The sequence below is a fragment of the Palaemon carinicauda genome, chromosome 35 (genome assembly GCF_036898095.1).
Source record: "Palaemon carinicauda isolate YSFRI2023 chromosome 35, ASM3689809v2, whole genome shotgun sequence".
Lineage (NCBI taxonomy): Eukaryota > Metazoa > Arthropoda > Malacostraca > Decapoda > Palaemonidae > Palaemon > Palaemon carinicauda.
Genome location: NC_090759.1, coordinates 59,694,689 through 59,715,224, shown reverse-complemented (window position 1 = coordinate 59,715,224; position 20,536 = coordinate 59,694,689). Strand labels below are relative to the sequence as shown.

At 31.5% G+C, this 20,536-nt stretch overlaps 1 long non-coding RNA gene across 1 annotated transcript; it reads left to right on the top strand.

Annotated features, from left to right (window-relative positions):
- The first annotated feature begins 1,401 nt into the window (after nucleotides 1-1,401).
- Nucleotides 1,402-10,588, top strand: LOC137627511 (uncharacterized). Its single transcript, XR_011041174.1, has 2 exons — nucleotides 1,402-1,472; nucleotides 10,373-10,588. It is a non-coding gene; the product is annotated as an uncharacterized lncRNA (long non-coding RNA).
- The last annotated feature ends 9,948 nt before the right edge of the window (nucleotides 10,589-20,536 follow it).

The following is a 20,536-nucleotide window of genomic DNA, read 5'->3' as shown; positions in this document are numbered from 1 at the left end:
TCTTGGCAACTCTCTCGGTTTGCGGAACAGTTGTCAGATCTTTCAAGTGATGGATTTCATGCTTTAGTTTAATTTCAAGATAATAAGTATAGAGTTTCATAGAGACACGATGTAACCTTTAATAGGTTATAAATAGATACCCAGTACTGAAAAATGTGATACATATGCCAAAATCAGTCCTAAACTTACGTACATTAAATCTTATTGCTCATTTACGTAACCTACAGTGATGCCAGATACCCACAGTTTTGTTTTGATATTTAATCAGTTGTAGGCCATGTAATAAAGATAATTACATATGATATTCGCATTCATAATACTTAATTAATTCTGGGAAGGTTTGACAGATTTTTTATTAGATTGGAAGAATCAGGTTTATAGTTTCTATTTACTTTCAACCTCCTTTCTTTTTTATCCTTGTTAGTAAACTTTCGCTTATAGATTTATAATAGAAGTTTAAAATGTTGTAAATATTACTCCAAACCTTCTCTTGTATTAGTAGTATTATCTGTAAAATTACTTTTTTACATATTAGCATTATCATTAAACTTCCAAAGTATTATTAGGATTACTGTTAAAATAAAATTTACGAAGAAAACGTTGCCAAGATTTTCTACAGTGAAATAGCATTTCATTGACATTTCAGGGTTACACATTTTTGAGAGAGAGAGAGAGAGAGAGAGAGAGAGAGAGAGAGAGAGAGAGAGAGAGAGAGAGAGAGAGAGAGAGAGAGAGAGAGAGAGAGTAAATATTTCAATGAATTTATTGAAAACTGTAGTTCTGGTCACATATATTGTCTAAAAGTTGATTACTCTTGCAATAGAATTGCATTTACGTATAAATCTTTGCCTGGGTAATCTTAAATATAACCTACAAAATTATAAGGGTTCGGTTCATTATGGTAATCCAGTTTTCCCATAGTTATCCTTCAAACTTCAAACTCAGTTTTCTTTGAGTGTACTATTCGGAAAATGTGGTACATTTTTATCATTCAATGTATTTCTAAGTTTTATAACAATGTACTTAAACGAATGTATCTACGTATTTACCTATGTGATATAAATGTATAAAATTTGCTACCTCATTTTTTAATATCGCAATTGATTATGTCTTATTGAAGAAAGTAACATGATTAATTCTAATAATGGTGATACGCACATTACGATGTGCAGAACACGAGAGGTAAAAATAATAATTATTGTTATTATGATTCCTTTCCCTGTTAAAATTATAACAATTGTCTTTCTGGTGTCCTGCTCCATGTTGAACTAGAAATTTCTAAAATGTTTAGGGAACATGGTCTTCCAAGGACTCTGGAGGTGACCAAAAAGTTACATTGCCATACCGAAACATCCTTGACGTTTTTCCTTTCCCGAAACCTGAAGTCGAATTATCGTTTAAGCTATGGTGTAAGTGTCTTCCAGTGTGTCATTATTCGTTTTAATTTTAGTTAGTGTCTTCTGTCTAATTTGGTATGTATATGCTGGAATGTTAATTTTATAGTGTTATGGTGGTATATTTTTATGTGCATATAAGAAGGGCAGTAGTGAAAAAAATAGTTATTTCGCTGTTTTAAATCTGTTCCTCCCAGTGTGCTGAGGATGAATTAACATGGAAACTGAATGAGGGGCTCTTAGGTTGCAGGTGTTATTTTAGGGTGGAATCTTTTCAGGAACCCTGACTTGTGAAATGTCTTGCCGTTATAATCTTATATATACGTGAACCTTATTCAATGGTAATCTTCCGACCGCTAATTCTAAAGTTTAGTTTGTGCTTTGTCCCTTAACATGGCTTGCGATTATCAATGGAAACTCATGTGCGGCATACTGGTTTGAAATGATAGTTGGCTTAGTATAACTGGTAGATTTGATATTGCACTGGCTTAGATTTATTAAAGTGCACTACTCGTGGTGAAGTTATGAATAGTGGACATTGAGTCGCAAGAGGGAAGAAAGTATGTAATTCGTCACTCTAGATAATTGTTCCCGCTCAGCCCCTCCTTTTTTTTTTTTTTCTTTTTCCCAAAAGATGGGTAAACGGCTGCAGTTTTACACCTATAATTATGATCAAACATGGATGGAAATGTATAGAAATACATGAAATGGTTCATGTACTTGGCTATTATTTAAATTCTCTATTTGCTTGCTAATTATGAAGCTGGTTATATGGGTACAAAGCCTACGGGAATTATTTTGCTTTATTTCTAGATTTTGAGTGCCCAAATGATTTGGGTATTCCTTGCGATTTTATATATTTTCCATTATGTGGCGTTCAGCTTTCTGGTTAAATTTGTCTACTAGGTTAGAATGAATCTTAGCTTCGTTAGGATATACTTGTGTAATATTTATATCGGTGTATTACTGAACTGAGATTAATTTGGTAATCAAAATTCTAATATACTCCCCACGCGGGATAAGCGCGCATTGAAAGATATACTTGGTAGAACCGATGGAAAATATTGAATTTAGAAAGACAGGTCACGTTAGAGTAGATTAATTTTATCACGTACTAGTGTTTAGGCTATGCCAGATACTACTATCCGTGACAAATATCGTAGGCCACTTTATGAAAGTAGACCACATACTGTACCAGTAAAATTCTTCTTAATAGTAGACCACATACAGTATCGGTAAATAGTAGACCACATACTGTATCGGTAAAATTTTTGTACTTGATAGACTATATACTGTAACGGAATACATTGCATATAAATTAGTTTCTTTAAATATCCTACCAGTTTGGTTGGGTTATGGTGACGTAAACTATCGAATGGTCAGTCACTTAGTTTTGTAAATTATAAATTAATTTTTGTGTAAATACTGATAGGAAATATTAAATGGCAAACATTCTTAAATTATTCACATGTCATGGTTTTTACCAAGTTAATATGGTTAGATAGGTTTGCATATCAGGGTTCAGCTTTGGTATTGTAATTGGTATATATATATATATATATATATATATATATATATATATATATATATATATATATATATATATATATATATGTATGTATATGTACATATATATGTATGTATATGTACATATATATGTATGTATATGTACATATATATGTATGTATATGTACATATATATGTATGTATATGTACATATATATGTATGTATATGTACATATATATGTATGTATATGTACATATATATGTATGTATATGTACATATATATGTATGTATATGTACATATATATGTATGTATGTATATGTACATATATATGTATGTATGTATATGTACATATATATGTATGTATGTATATGTACATATATATGTATGTATGTATATGTACATATATATGTATGTATGTATATGTACATATATATGTATGTATGTATATGTACATATATATGTATGTATGTATATGTACATATATATGTATGTATGTATATGTACATATATATGTATGTATGTATATGTACATATATATGTATGTATGTATATGTACATATATATGTATATATGTATATGTACATATATATGTATATATGTATATGTACATATATATGTATATATGTATATGTACATATATATGTATATATGTATATGTACATATATATGTATATATGTATATGTACATATATATGTATATATGTATATGTACATATATATGTATATATGTATATGTACATATATATGTATATATGTATATGTACATATATATGTATATATGTATATGTACATATATATGTATATATGTATATGTACATATATATGTATATATGTATATGTACATATATATGTATATATGTATATGTACATATATATGTATATATGTATATGTACATATATATGTATATATGTATATGTACATATATATGTATATATGTATATGTACATATATATGTATATATGTATATGTACATATATATGTATATATGTATATGTATGTACATCTATATGTATATATGTGTATGTATGTACATCTATATGTATGTATGTATGTATGTACATCTATATGTATGTATGCATGTACATCTATATGTATGTATGTACATCTATATGTATGTATGTATGTATGTACATCTATATGTATGTATGTATGTATGTACATCTATATGTATGTATGTATGTATGTACATCTATATGTATGTATGTATGTATGTACATCTATATGTATGTATGTATGTATGTACATCTATATGTATGTATGTACATCTATATGTATGTATGTATGTATGTACATCTATATGTATGTATGTATGTATGTACATCTATATGTATGTATGTATGTATGTACATCTATATGTATGTATGTACATCTATGTATGTATGTATGTATGTATATGTATGTATATGTATGTACATCTATATATGTATGTATGTATCTATATGTATGTATATGTATGTATATATATATGTATATGTATGTACGTATGTATGTACATATATATGTATATATATATGTATATGTATGTATATATATATGTATATGTATGTACATATGTATGTATATGTATATGTACATATATATGTATATATGTATATGTACATATATATGTATATATGTATATGTACATATATATGTATATATGTATATGTACATATATATGTATATATGTACGTACATCTATATGTATATATGTATGTATGTACATCTATATGTATATATGTGTATGTATGTACATCTATATGTATGTATGTACATCTATATGTATGTATGTATGTACATCTATATGTATGTATGCATGTACATCTATATGTATGTATGTACATCTATATGTATGTATGTATGTACATCTATATGTATGTATGTATGTATGTACATCTATATGTATATATGTATGTATGTACATCTATATGTATGTATGTATATCTATATGTATGTATGTATGTACATCTATACGTATGTATGTATGTACATCTATATGTATGTATGTACATATATATGTATGTATATGTATGTATGTACATATATATGTATATGTATGTACGTATGTATGTACATATATATGTATATATATATATGTATATGTATGTATATATATATGTATATGTATGTATATATATATGTATATGTATGTATATATATATGTATATGTATGTATATATATATGTATATGTATGTACATATGTATGTATATGTATGTACATATGTATGTATATGTATGTACATATGTATGTACATGTATGTACATATGTATGTACACATATATATGTATATGTATGTACGTATATATGTATATGTATGTACATATGTATGTACGCATATATGTATATGTATGTACATATGTATGTACGTATATATGTATATGTATGTACATATGTATGTACATATATATGTATATGTATGTATATATATTATATGTATGTATATGTATTATATGTATGTATGTATATGTATATGTATTATATGTATGTATATGTATTATATGTATGTATATGTATATGTATATATATATATATATATATATATATATATATATGTACATATATATGTATGTATATGTACATATATATGTATGTATATGTACATATATATGTATGTATATGTACATATATATGTATGTATATGTACATATATATGTATGTATATGTACATATATATGTATGTATATGTACATATATATGTATGTATATGTACATATATATGTATGTATATGTACATATATATGTATATATGTATATGTACATATATATGTATATATGTATATGTACATATATATGTATATATGTATATGTACATATATATGTATATATGTATATGTATGTACATCTATATGTATATATGTGTATGTATGTACATCTATATGTATGTATATGTACATATATATGTATGTATATGTACATATATATGTATGTATATGTACATATATATGTATATATGTATATGTACATATATATGTATATATGTATATGTACATATATATGTATATATGTATATGTATGTACATCTATATGTATATATGTGTATGTATGTACATCTATATGTATGTGTATGTATGTACATCTATATGTATGTATGTACATCTATATGTATGTATGTACATCTATATGTATGTATGTACATCTATATGTATGTATGTACATCTATATGTATGTATGTATGTATGTACATCTATATGTATGTATGTACATCTATATGTATGTATGTATGTATGTACATCTATATGTATGTATGTTCATCTATATGTATGTATGTACATCTATATGTATGTATGCATGTACATCTATATGTATGTACATCTATATGTATGTATGTATGTACATCTATATGTATGTATGTATGTATGTATGTACATCTATATGTATATATGTATGTATGTACATCTATATGTATGTATGTACATCTACATGTATGTATGTATGTACATCTATACGTATGTATGTATGTACATCTATACGTATGTATGTATGTACATCTATATGTATGTATGTATGTACATATATATGTATGTATATGTATGTACGTATGTATGTACATATATATGTATATGTATGTACGTATGTATGTATATATATATGTATATGTATGTATATATATATATGTATATGTATGTATATATATATATGTATATGTATGTACATATGTATGTACATGTATGTACATATGTATGTACATATATATGTACATATATATGTATATGTATGTACGTATATATGTATATGTATGTACATATGTATGTACGTATATATGTATATGTATGTATATATATTATATGTATGTATATGTATTATATGTATGTATGTATATGTATTATATGTATGTATGTATATGTATATGTATATGTATATGTAAATGTATATATGTATGTATATATGTATGTATGTATATATATATATATATATATATATATATATATATATATATATATATATATATATATATATATATATATATTTTTTTAATTTGGACTACCGGTTTGGATAAAGGAAAACTGTCCTATAATCCATGTTTACTACAACGTCATCCTTTTTTGTTGAAGCCTAACATGTAAAGGAATTTTTGCCTAGTGTTTATGGTCGGTAGTATTCAAATGTTAGAAATATACTACTAATCCATTTACTTTCGTCGCAAAAAAAAAAAAAAAAAAAAAAATTTAGGTAACTTAGTTCCATGAGTGATAGGGACTGAATTTTGATTTTCACTAAATTCTCTCTACTTTTACTTGGCGTATTTCCATAGTTTACGAAGTGGACGCCATGTTATCTATATAAAACTTAAGTGGCTTATTTCTTTGATCGTGAACATTCCAATAGTTAAACAAGTTATACAAGTTATACCATTAGAATAAAATTGCTAAATGGTATTTTTTTATCACAACCCTTAGAAAATATTGAAGATAAAATTCTTAACAGAGCAAAATATTAACTGGAAAGAAATTATTTTTTTTCACACACCAAGGCCCGCCTGAACAGACCTTTAGTGTTTGGTGGAGGGCGAGAAATAAACCCCTAAAAGTAACTGGTTAGGTAGATGCCAAGGGAACTACAGCAACATGAAGTGCAACAAGATTTCAGTATGAAAATTCATCGTACGCATAATGTATCGACTAGTTCAGTAAACATCTTGTTATCGGTACTTCGTAAATGGCTTTGTATCTAAACATTCATGAAAGCATTAACAATCTCTATAATCCAGAAGTACCTGTGTTAAAGGTATACTGCTGTGCGTGGATTTAAGGTTAACTTGGCGTGATGAAAATTTTTGTATTCAATTTACCAGTAATTTATTTTAATTACTTGCCATGGGTAGACTAGGTATGAAACTCCCAATTTAATTAGAAACTAAAGTGTTTTAATCGGTATGTACGTGATAGCTGAATGTGATATTACTATACAAAAATGTTTGCTTTTCTATATGATCTTGAGGGAGGCAGGTAATTAAAGTCTTGAAATTAAGTGATCTAAGTAAATTCGCATAAAATGATCGTCCGGGATCTCGCCAAACTGTATGTATATAAGAGGACATTTAATACCCATTTCACTGCCCGATTTTCCCCTTATAATTGCCGGAAAGCTGGCCAAAATATTCTCTACTTCGAGAATTGCGTGTATATTGCACATGGCATGACTTCACTTTGGCACTTCAATTTCTAACAATAAATTTAATTTAGACTAAATTTAACGTTACTGGTGTAATTAATTTAGATTGGACTAATACCAGATCACTATTTAATGCTTTTGATGTTAGATGATATTTAAGATTAAAAAAATCTTTAGAGTATTTCATGTACTGTTGAATCTAAAACTAATTTTTGAAGGTTTATCCATGTCCCTACATTTCAGTATAATACTATATCGATACAACTACTTTGTCTTCTGAATTAGAGACTTCAATCTCTTAACTTACTTTAGACAGATTTGTTTATCCAGGCACACCTTGACCTAGTCCGTCCATACCTCCAGTTCATAGTGAAATTAATGTATTTGCCCATTCTTCTAAAAGCAAACTGTCAATTTCTATTTATTTTACTTCTATTCTGCTGAAATATTCCTGATGGTAAAGTATTTTTCCCTTCTCTCCATCTTACAAAGATGGACAGTGAAGGTATACCTCATTAGTTTCTCAATCCTAAGTAACTAATTTACGGCTAAGGAAGACCTTTTGAATACTGTTTGTATGTCTTGTTTTCCATTAGTCTAATTTTAAAGATTTTAACTTTTAATTAGGGTTTTAAAGTTTTCCCCTATGCTAGATAAGTTTCTACTGTATACCATAAAGTTTCTATTGTATACCATAAAAAAATATGATGGGGTAACCTTTGTTTATAACCAAGATAGGAAAGGTAACTTTTAAAATTTTGTAAAGTCTCTAGCAGCAAATGGAAGGGAGGATTTAGATGCCATTTAATATAGACTAAATATATTTATAAATAACTGGTGTGTATTGTAGTATTTTAGTTTGAGCTACTTCCTCCTGCAACAGGAATACTTGGCGAGAAAAGTTTGATTGGCATCAACGAGACGAATAAATTTTATAAAAGATTCATATTTGTATTGGCTAGCACTTAGATGTTGGATCTCCTAATAGATGCAATAGCATCTCTTGATCCAATAGTTTATTACTGTATATTAAAGTATATGGTATAGCACTTTGTCATTATGAACTCTTAATTCTGATAATTTTGTAAAGCTTAAACATTTCAAAACAAGGCCTAACCAATTGAATATATTTAAGAAATTTAATTTAGAAATGTACCCCCTAATATTTGCCAACTGGAAAAAGAGAACAGTTTCTTGTCCATTTAAATATGGAGTCAGTTTGTTAATCCTGTATTTGGCGATAACTTGAGTTGACTTGGCAATATTAGTTATTCTTGGATAGCTTATTGCTTGTCGGTATTTTGGAAATTCAAGGAAGGGTTCAATTATCATTACGATGCAGTTTACAAAAGACTATACAAATGAAATGCTTAGATCTTTATTTAATCTAATAGGATAGATGACAGTTTTTAACTGGCTAGCCTTTACCATTGGTTACATAAATCTTAAATTTCAATGACTTAAGACTAAACCAGTAGGTTTGAAATAAGCAAACTATTAACCACTTTATTATGAGTTACCACCTTAATTTAACAACTTGCCGGTTTGTTATAAATTTCAGGGAAAAGGGTATGATGAACGCAGATTTGTTCTAGATACTTATACGTGTCTAGATAAGAAATCGCTATGGTTTAAGCGGAAGTTGTAGTTTTGGAAGAGATTTAACGGGTTTAAATTTTATCAATGGTCTTGAAATTGTAAGTATGGAACAGATGGTTAGCTTCTAGGTTAAGCGTTTGACAGTGTAACCAAGACAGCCCCGAAGGAAAATTATGAAAGATTTGCACATTACTTAGGTCTTAGATATTCCAAATTTTAAATAATTATGCTGAAAAACTTTATCATAATATACTGAAGAGATTCTTAAAACTAAGTGTAGCGTATTTAATCAAATTTTGTGAAATGTGTAATTATCGAACTGTTCCTGGCGTCCAAAAATGTTTACAGCCCAGGTATAGCTCACTTAAATAATCTAAAGCTTTTACATTTTTAAGTTTGAAACTGCTCGATATCGCTCATTTACTCTATTCCACCCTTTAGAAAATTTTATCTATAAAAATAGGGGTAAACTAATACACATCTGAAAATAGGATCATGGAAAATGATGCCGTTGGGGCTATATCTTTACCTTTGGGGCTAAATCTTAGACTTTAAAGCTGGCAAGGTTTGTTTCCCATAGCAAACTTATGAATGCTGCTCTTAAAGATTTCACTATAAAACCTTTGCTAAATGCTGGCAAAGTTAGTTTTGTCATTAAAAAAACAATTGACAGTATATTGTCCATAAGTACTGAGAGGTGCCATAGCTTTTTAATACTGCGCTAAATGTTTTCAATCTTTGACAGTAAAGCAATTTATTTTCCAATTTTCTTTCCAGGGTGTGAATGTTCTATCTGAATCGCATCAACTTGCCAGGCAACAAACCCGCTACAATAAAATCCTTGAAGCAAACAATCTTATAGACAGCGGACTTGTGAATACATAATTGCTACTAACTTAAAGGTGACTAGGCAATTTAATGTGTAAGTGTAACCTGTAATATGCGGACGAATGTTTCTTAAAATTGTGCAGTTTCAATAAATGCTAACCAATGCATGCTTGTTTGAGTTTCTATTTTAAAACTAATAACACCAACCAATTCTTTTTTGGTTAAATTGAAGATTCTTCGCACTGTGAAAGACAGAATCTTATCTATTTGGAATATCTAAAATACGGTATTAGATGCCTTTTTCTTATTGTAACTCATGAATTTTTAGTGTAGACCCTTTAGTCTTAATTGTAAAGTTAAGGTACATACTATAAAACTTTTTTAGTGTACACATTAAATACTCCATCGACCCATGGAAAGCGTACCAAATATCAAGTTATAGTCCTTAATGATGGACGATCCCTTGCTCATTACATTGCTATTGAAGCGTACTACTTAAATTTTAAATACGTAAAATAGCAACTGTGAATTGAGGTTAGGAAGTTCATAAAAAGTTGCACAGATTTAGAAGTAATCCCGGTGTTAGGAGGGAAAGTTTTAGCAACAAACTAAACCTGAACGTGGGTCCTGTACTCGTGCCAAAGTAAAGCCTACAGTAAGATAACACCCAGATAGTGGACTAAGATAAATATCATTATGAATTGACTACTCATGCCAAAGTGCAGGCTACAGTGAAATACCTGTTGTAATGGTTAATGGTTGATGTAAAATAAATAGAACTGTAGGAATATTTAAAATTATATAAAATTTGCAAATTAATCAATTCATCCACCATTTTTTATGAAAATAACTTGCTGTATAGAATATTACACAGGAATCTTTATTAATGTTAATCGCTTAATGATATAGGTTTAATTCTCTTCGCATAACATAAAATTTATACACTTTTATAATTTCATATGAGTAGATATGCATTGCAGAAGTTTTAACACTATGGGGTAATTCACAAGTGTCTTGAAGCTGCCGGATTGCTGAAAGGATGAGATGAATAAAAAAAAATTGCATTATAAGTCTTGCAATGGAAGTAGATTGTGTTACTTGCTAATTGCAAAAACGTGTAGGAAACTACGATTAAGTCTAAAGCATTGAATTATGTGCTTTGATAATATCTAGACCTTGTGACTAAGTAGGTAATTGAATGTGACGAGCAGATTATTGAAACTCCAAGGAAACTGATCTCGGCGGTCAGCACAAATTAAAGCTGCCACCTAGCTATTGCTAAAACGGTCAGTTGATGATCCTTGTTCAGGAATAGGTTGGAAAGTGCTGCCACCTAGTGGATGGAGTAGTATAGCTGCTGCCACCTAGCTATTGCTGAAATGGTCAGTTGGTGATCCTTGTTCGGGAATAGGTTGGAAAGTGCTGCCTCCTAGAGGATGGGGTATTAAACTATATACTGAAATTGGCACCGGTTGTCTTTGAATGGACGCCTTTATTCAGTGGTCAGTTGTTAGTAATTATTAATAAATTTTGTGGAAGTGTTCGTCGAAATATTTGTTGTAGAAGGTTGTAAGTATTTAGTGCAACAGTGAACTTTTGTAACGTGGTTATTTTGTGTAAACCGAACTTTGTGATAATTCCCACGAATAAGTTTGGTTGGTCCTAGTCTCAATCTGAGTTCTTCTACAATGGTTTACATAAGAGTTTGCTGGAAGATGGAGTGTTTTCTTAGAAAATTTAATTTGTTGCAAAGAAGCAGTAGGGGTCACCAGGTTGCCCCAGTAGTAGAGGTCACCAGGTTGCCCCAGTAGTAGAGGTCACCAGGCAGGCAATGGAACTTGCTTCAGCAGATGGTTATTGAAGATGTCCAATTAAAGGTCCTGAAGGGATCCTCAGTGGGAGCCATGGGTCGGTGGTCTTTTAACCTATTTATCTGAATTTTATATGAATAGCATTTCTAGGTTAATGTTTGTTAATGTAGTTTGAGGCTCGGGCTGTTGTCATATTTGTGGTGCGAGACGCTAAATAATTAGCTTAACTAATTATCTAAACTGTTAAATTCCAGAATGGGTAACGCATTTATGTAGCACTTTTTATTAGTTGTTAGTAGTTACTATTACTTATTTTAAATTGGCAATTAAAATATCTCTACTAGAAAGTTATATTGTAGGTTCTAGAGCCTTTAAATGTGCGGCACCGAAACTTTACAATAAGATCACACGAGGCATCCGAATGATTGAAGATATTGAAGTTTTACTGAGGAAACTGAAGGCTTATCAATTCTGTGAGTGCTTCGATAGTGACAATTTAACAGTAAATAGGAAGTGAAATGTTGAATGCTTTCGAACGAACATCGTATAATGACTATAGGTCCTGTAGAGAGTAGGGTTCCCCTGCTGTAATGGGCGGAAAACAACCCTTGAAGTTAATTTATATGCAAACTAAATTATTTACAAACCACTTTATTAATAGGTATCTCATATCTTCTGCGAAAGGGTGTGGTGATGCAGCTGCAATAGATTTATGCCAGCATAATTGTTTGATCTGTAATTGTTGAATTTTGTGATAAGGCAAAAACCTGAACGGATTGACTTTCCAATCAGGGCAAGATAAACTTGGCCATAGTTTCAAAATTAATTCCGGTTTAAAGATTATTAAAGGACCACTCTCGCCCCACCCCCTCCTTACCAACCGATTTTCCCAATCGGATTAAGATAAAACTTGACTTGAATGTCTGGTTAACATTCTTGAAGGCCCACTCCCTTTCCCTCGCCCCCTTGACAACTAGCATCCGTTAAATTTCTTTATTATAGGACAGGTGTTTAACGATGTGTGGCTTTACTGAGTAGTCGTTGTTGAAAAAAATTAGAAAGCTAAGGATCCAACAAGTCCACTACTAACTGTATTTTATTTCTGGAAAATCATGGAAGGATAATTTGGGCATTAATTGCGAATCGACAAACTGATCATGTTCTGTAAGCATTTAGTGATAGTTTCGGGTGCTGTTGTACACAGCAGCTACATAGAATTAATTTTAGTCGTAGTTAAATTGGGGTTAGTTTAGTTAAATATCAACTGTTGTAATTAAAGTTTTCTAGGTCTCCAAACGACCCCCTATTTATATAAGAGCCTAAGAAAGGTTGGTAAGTAAGAAATTTCTAGCGGTTCTTATAAACAGTCAACTACAGTTGGTAATGTAATTTTATTTGATTTACTTTTAACAGGAATATTGGCTGTCACTCCATAGTATGATACTAAAGTTTGTAAACTATATTTGAGGTATTGTACATAAACTTTGTTTAGCGTCGACTACGCAGCGTCAGGCCTGCTTTGTCTGCCGATATACTTTACTTTTACTCTTACGGGTTTATTTCTCGCCCTCCATCAGACAGTCTCTTCAGGCGGGCCTTGGTGTGTGAAAATAATTTCTTTCCAGTTAATATTTTGCTCTGCATCTTCTCAGTTATTTCGCTAGCATTTGTATCCAGGCTTAGTTTTCAGGTCACTATTATAACACTTTCTAAAATGATAAGTCTTCAGGTTTTTCTTGAAAGCTGCCACATTTTTGCTATTCTTGACATCAAGTGGAAGGTCGTTGAAGAGTCTCGGTGCAGCATAACAAAACGTTCTTCCTTCTATTGCATGATTCACACTGATTTCGAATAGTCTATGTAGGTCATCGGCATGTCCAACTCTTATAGCAGCGCTGGTAGCTTGAGGGTAGGGGACCAAGCAATCACGAAGATATTTAGGCTTATCACTTGTAAGTGCTTTGTGAGTCAACAAGCAAATCTTAAATTCAAATCTAGACTTAACAGGTAACTAATGTAGATCGATCAATGCAGGAGTTATCCTCTCCCGTAGTTTAATGCCTTTTATCAGTCTAGCCGCCCGGTTTTGCACATTATGAAGCTTTCTTAGTAGTATATTGGGCAATTTATAGTACAGAGAATTGCAATAATCGACCCTTGATATTACGTGACTCATTACTAAAATTTTTGTACTGCCCTCTGTTAAATATTAACTAATAAATGCTGTGTTTCTCGGGTGATAGTTACACACTTTCACTGTGTCATTATTTGGTCCCTCATTGACAAATTACAATATCAGTACACCCAAATTTTTCACAACAGGCACAATCCCAACATCAGCGTCACCAATTTTTATACTTTGAATTAACTGGTAATTTTTCAAAGCCACCTTTGTGCCAAAAAACATACATTCTGTTTTATCATTATTTAATTTAAGCTTTATTCTGCATCAATGTTTTTATTTGTTATTATCTCATTAATTTTTTTCTTTGTATCTTGTGTTGTTGAAATTGAAAGGTAGAACTAAGTATCATCTGCATATAGTTTAAAGCACGCTTTTTGTTTTTTCAAGATGTGTGATAGCTCGATAGTGTACTGTATATGTTAATCTTCCTTCATGCTGGAAATTGTTTAATCTTGCATTATGCATACTAAGATGCTGATTTAGAACTAAAGGTTTACAGTTTCATAGATATTGGATAGTCATAAAATATTAATGTACCAGAAAAATCTGAGATTTCAATGTCAAGTGAACACTAATTGACTTTTGTTATAGAATTGGCCTTTAGTTCCTAGAACTAAGATACTGCGATGTGTGTGTACATGCTTCATTATAAATCCGCATTAGCAATATCGTTCTGTCAGGGTGATATTCATAGCTAAAAGGTAGTTCCTTTTGTTGTTGTTGTTGTTGGTTTTTTTTTTTTTTAGCAATTCGTAACCTTGGTTTTTCTAACAGAACATATTCTTAAAAATGAGGGCGCAGGTTAGCTAGAATGATCGGAGAAGTAGCTATTACATATTAATTTCTCATATCAATTGAATGATTAAGGGTAGTCTTAACTTTGCTTTCAAAGGAATACTCTTGACACTTGGCATTAGTATGATTGTACCAGTGGTTTTTTATCTAAAAAGTCAGGGTACATGGGAATGGCTGATATTTCCATTGTATTTCGTATATTCGTAGTGGACTTTTTCCCCCCTAATATACGATAAGTTCCTATGCACTGCTGGATGCTCTTAATTTTCTAAATATATTATATTGATGAAAAAAGTTTGCAGTTTTAAGGCTTCAATCAAAACTTTTACTTTTTAAGTTTTACTAGAGTCTTTGTAGTCATAGGGAGGCAATTCGTTATATGAGAAATTCATTTCCAAAGTTATTGTAACCATGAAGTTTTGATAAATTTATTTGAAAAATTCCTTCAGTAACCTTTCCAACAGTTTAAAATCTTAAACTGTAGGCCTACCTGTAATTAGCCGTTGCGGCTATTTATTAACGTAGCCAGATTTTTAACTAAGCTCAAATTTTTTACTCGCCAGGCACTGAGAAATCGAGCTTAATACTATATGGACCTTAAGGTTCAAAATGTTTATTCCTGTGGCCTATACTACGGTCGCAGTCTATTCCACTGTTGGTTATTAAGCCTTTCAAATAAGATGATTTCTTATATATACATTGGGTATGGAACTCGCGATAGTCTGATAATTTGTAAATTTGTATACCCAACACACAAAGCTAAACTACTGCTTGCATACGGATTCAGCATTCTGAAAAAAAAAAATTAACCATTTCAAATTTGCAGATTCACTTAACTTCATTATCCGGTGATCGTTCAATAATTATATGTGATGCTATCATAGCAAATGGTGGTATATTGGCCACAAACTACATCTTTTGAAAGTTTCACAATCATTTACTTATAAATTTATGACCATGTTTTATTAAAGATTGATTTTCGGGAAACATTAGTTTTAACTGATAAATCACATCCTAAAAATTCGAATTGCAATTAAAAGGTAGTTAGTACGTTGGCCAAGGCACCAGCCACCCGCTGAGATACTAAGCGTGTGTTATTTGGGTCCTTTGACTGGGCAGACAGTACGACACTGGATATCTCTCTGATCATGGTTCATTTCATCTTTGCCTATACATACACGGAACAGTCTGGCCTATTCTTTCCACATTCTCCTTATTCCTCATATACATTGACTTGGATATGTGGAAGGTAGCAGAATTAGCCATCCTCTCGTTTTTTTTTTTTTTTATTTCGTTCCGTCAAACTTAATTTCTATTAAATATTAACAAGCTCAATATTAAGTATAGCTCAAATAAACTGTTTTATGTGCATAAAGTCTTACACTTTAATGTCATTCAATGTTTTGAGTCATTCTAAACACCTCGAATACTGCATCTCGGAAATCGATAATAAATTTGCCAATAATTTCATTGCTATGAACTAGTTACCTCATAGTCGATTGAATATTTGATCCTTACATGAACTACGTCTTGCTGCTCTGGAAAGGGTAAAGGTAATTTGATAGACATTAGGAAATTATTTTATCTTTACGCCTTCGTTGAGTGTTTTTTTAATTACAGGCCACGTGTGTTCTAGCGATTTCCACTTTAATGTGTTGCTTGCGAGAGATTTGGCAATAGAGCTGATGAAGTCCGAAGATTTGGTTTGAATAACTGCATCATTGTAGCTGCATCCTTCATCTTGGTACAACACCTATGGCTGAAGAAAATTAAAATCTACCTCTAGAGTATCGTTTTCCTTGGTAGAAAAAGATAGCAGTTCAGTGGAATAAAGGTTAGAGGAATCTACATATTTAATTACGTATGCGATGAGTAGTTAACCTCTTAAAATCTAATTCCATTGCACACATTCCATTTTCATATGTACATTCTTCGAATATATTTTTTTCCTACTACAAAAGTTTCTACCTGTTACTTTTTATACCCACATTTCCCCCGTTATTCACCTTATACGGTAGATTCTCTTCTGTTTTATATTTTCATACTTGGCAACCCCACTGTCAATATTTTAATGGGTTCTAAATCGGCATGCTCCTGTAAGAAAATGGTGCCGTTAGTGCACCTACAGCTAGGGTTTAAACTTTTAAGGTAATTATCTTAGTTTCAGGGAAACTTTTAAGGTAATTATCTTAGTTTCAGGTAATTTGCATGGTTTCAAGGTAATATTTGTAATTTCGGTTTAATTAGCTTCAAATTTAATGAAGTTGTAAAAGCTTTTAAGGTAATCTAGGGTAAAAAACAGCTGCATCTTGGGTAATGGCTACATGAGCAAGTTTAAACCCTGCCTACAACATCCGCATCTATCACCTACGGGCCAACCAAGGGAAAGGCCCGTGCCAACAACAAGTGTTGGCTTTAATACCCCAACAACAACAACCCGCATCTTATCTTCATTACTAAAACAAATCTATGAAAATCATAATTACCTATAGCGACGACTGCCAATTACAAATTTTGACATGAACAAAATAATTTGTTGGGTCTTACGTAAAGGAAATCACATTCCTAAAAACAATCCAAATAAGTACGCTTGTTTGTCCCTAAATATCACAGTAACAAAACAATATGATATCATAAACTGCATTTTTTCACCCTTTCGTCAGTATTTTGAAAAGAATTTTCATTTTTTTTTTTTTTTTGTAATTTCAATTTTCTTGGTATCCCGTATTTATTTTTCTTGGTATCCTCAATCTAAACACCACCTGCATAGTTATGTTAACTTTGTTTTTGTGCGATTTATTCAAGTGCATAATATTCTCTCTCTCTCTCTCTCTCTCTCTCTCTCTCTCTCTCTCTCTCTCTCTCTCTCTCTCTCTCTCTCTCTCTCTCTCTCTCTCTCTCTTTGTTACAGGAACATGCCTCGTAAAATTTATTTTATTTGAAAAATTTTTTTTCGTGGGAGTATTAAACCTTTCCATAAAGCCACTTAATCAGAATATTACTTTAATTGAAGATTATATATTAATGGAGATTATATGACGATGTTTTGACTTTGCAGATAGTGTAACCAGTTTCCATACTATTTCAACATTTAACGAATACCGTCGTATACGAGGTAAATGCAATTACGAGAAGTTAATTGTGCATGTTACTGGAAAAATCTAATTGAATCTGTGCCGCCATCATCTGGAAGGATCCTAAACACTGTAAGTGAATACGGCTTGTTCAGATTTCTTATAAATGGAATATTGTACCTTTGTTTTCAACGATCTATTAGTTCTGTAGTAGGGTGACCAAAGTGTACTAACCGCTAGTTGAGAATAACAGCGCCAGTACCTAATCTGATGCCAGTATGGTGAATGGAATTTAAAATTTTCGACTCTGTAGCAAAAGCTGTGGAATATAATTCACGTTAATATAAAAGTTTCGATAAAAGAGTGGCGATTTACTTTCCAAGATGTATGGGCTGATACTATAAAAACATTTAAAATATCTAAAAATTTAGATTTAGCTTTTGAGATGCGAGAGTCTTGTCAATTTTCTGTCAAATGTCACGCCTAAAATTTTTCTTCAACATGGAATACGTTTTTATATAGATATATATAGATATATATCATGGTCTGAGTGTACACCAAGAATGCAAGAGAAACTAATAACGACTGTTTTATTTTTACACCGATTAAGTTGAAGCTTTCTTTCAACTGTTGCCATTCCTGTTCCTGTAAATGAGATAAAAAGGTCATCTACACTGAGTGTGTGGAGAACATCTGGAATCTCGGAATCTCGTAATCTGATGTCACTGAAGAAAACCCATTAATTGCTTGTACAAATAAAGTAAGACTAAGAACGCTGGGCTGTGGGACTCCCTCTTCCTGGCATTTTCTCTCAGATAGAGTATTAACTACCATAAATTGAAAGAATAATCTTTTTAAAAAGCCTGAATGATTAAAGGGAACTTGCCTTTCAGACCAAACTCTTGGACAGTTTAAAGCATACCTCCATGTGGTATCGTTTGCTTTTTCCAAGATCAAAGAATACTGTCACATGATGTTTCTTGGAAGTAGAAGACCAACGAACAGATGACTCAAGACAGACAATCGCATCCATTGTAGAGTCCATTCTTCTTTAATAATATATATATATATATATATATATATATATATATATATATATATATATACCCAATTATATTTTTCATCTTTTCCCACAAATCCTTAGTAGGACACAAACTGCATTCTGAATATCCTGGTAGGATACCAGCACTGGAAGATCTCTACTGGTAGGTGAATGACGAAAACCTCACCAGTAAAGTGCCACTATTGACTCCACCTCCAGAGACACTGCTGTTCACAGACTTGTCAAAGAAGGGGTAAGGTGCATACTTGAGGAACAAGACAGTCTTGGAACAATGATCCAAAGACAATAGGAGCCTGGATATCAACCTGCTGAGGAATTAGAGGTACTCTGCATTTTCTAAGAGTTTGATAGGGCAAAGCAGACTACACATTTGGGCGTGCATAATAAAGTATGTGTCAGCAAGGTACATTCCGGGAAAGAGGAAAGTCTTAGTGGACACACTCGGCTGTCAGGGCCAGATAATAGCAAAAGAGTGGTCCCTGCTGAATTGCTTGGTGGAAAGGCTTTTTACCCATTGGGGATCCCCAATGATAGACTTGTCAAAGTCTTCTGAACTAGAAGCTTCTAGTGTTTTTTTCACCAGTTCCAGATCCATCTGCCACATTGGTTGGCTCAATTCAACATGCCTGAGACAACCTGAACACTAAAAGTTTCCACATTTTTGCATGATATGACGAGTACGTACTCTAAAAGATATGGCCACAAGTCTATTTTCCGGACTTGCTGATGCTCCTGGTTGAGGTATTGGTGAAACTACCCTAGTAGCCCAACCTTGATCTGTCGCGCACACATACAGGTTTCGCAACTTGGTAACTTTGTCACTTCACAAGTGGAAACTATCCAGCATCCCTTCTGAGAGAGAAGCTTTTTGCAAGGCACTGCATAGGAGATACCTGAATACCTCAGTAGATACCTCTGCAGCTGTTTACCAAAGAAAAGGGACCATTGTCTGTGATTGGTGTCATAAACAGGCATGTCTCTTGTCATTGCCTCTATGCAACTAAATGCTGAATTTTAATTCGAATCCACTGTCGCCAAGAGAGGCTCCTCTCAATTTCTACACGGGTAAAAGGTTACCAATCAGCCTTGAGCTAAGTCTTTAGACTGAAAGGCTTGGATTTTTCCTCTTATTGGAAATAGTCCATGCTGATGAGCTTCAAGAAGTCCTGTCTTTCAAGAGAACTC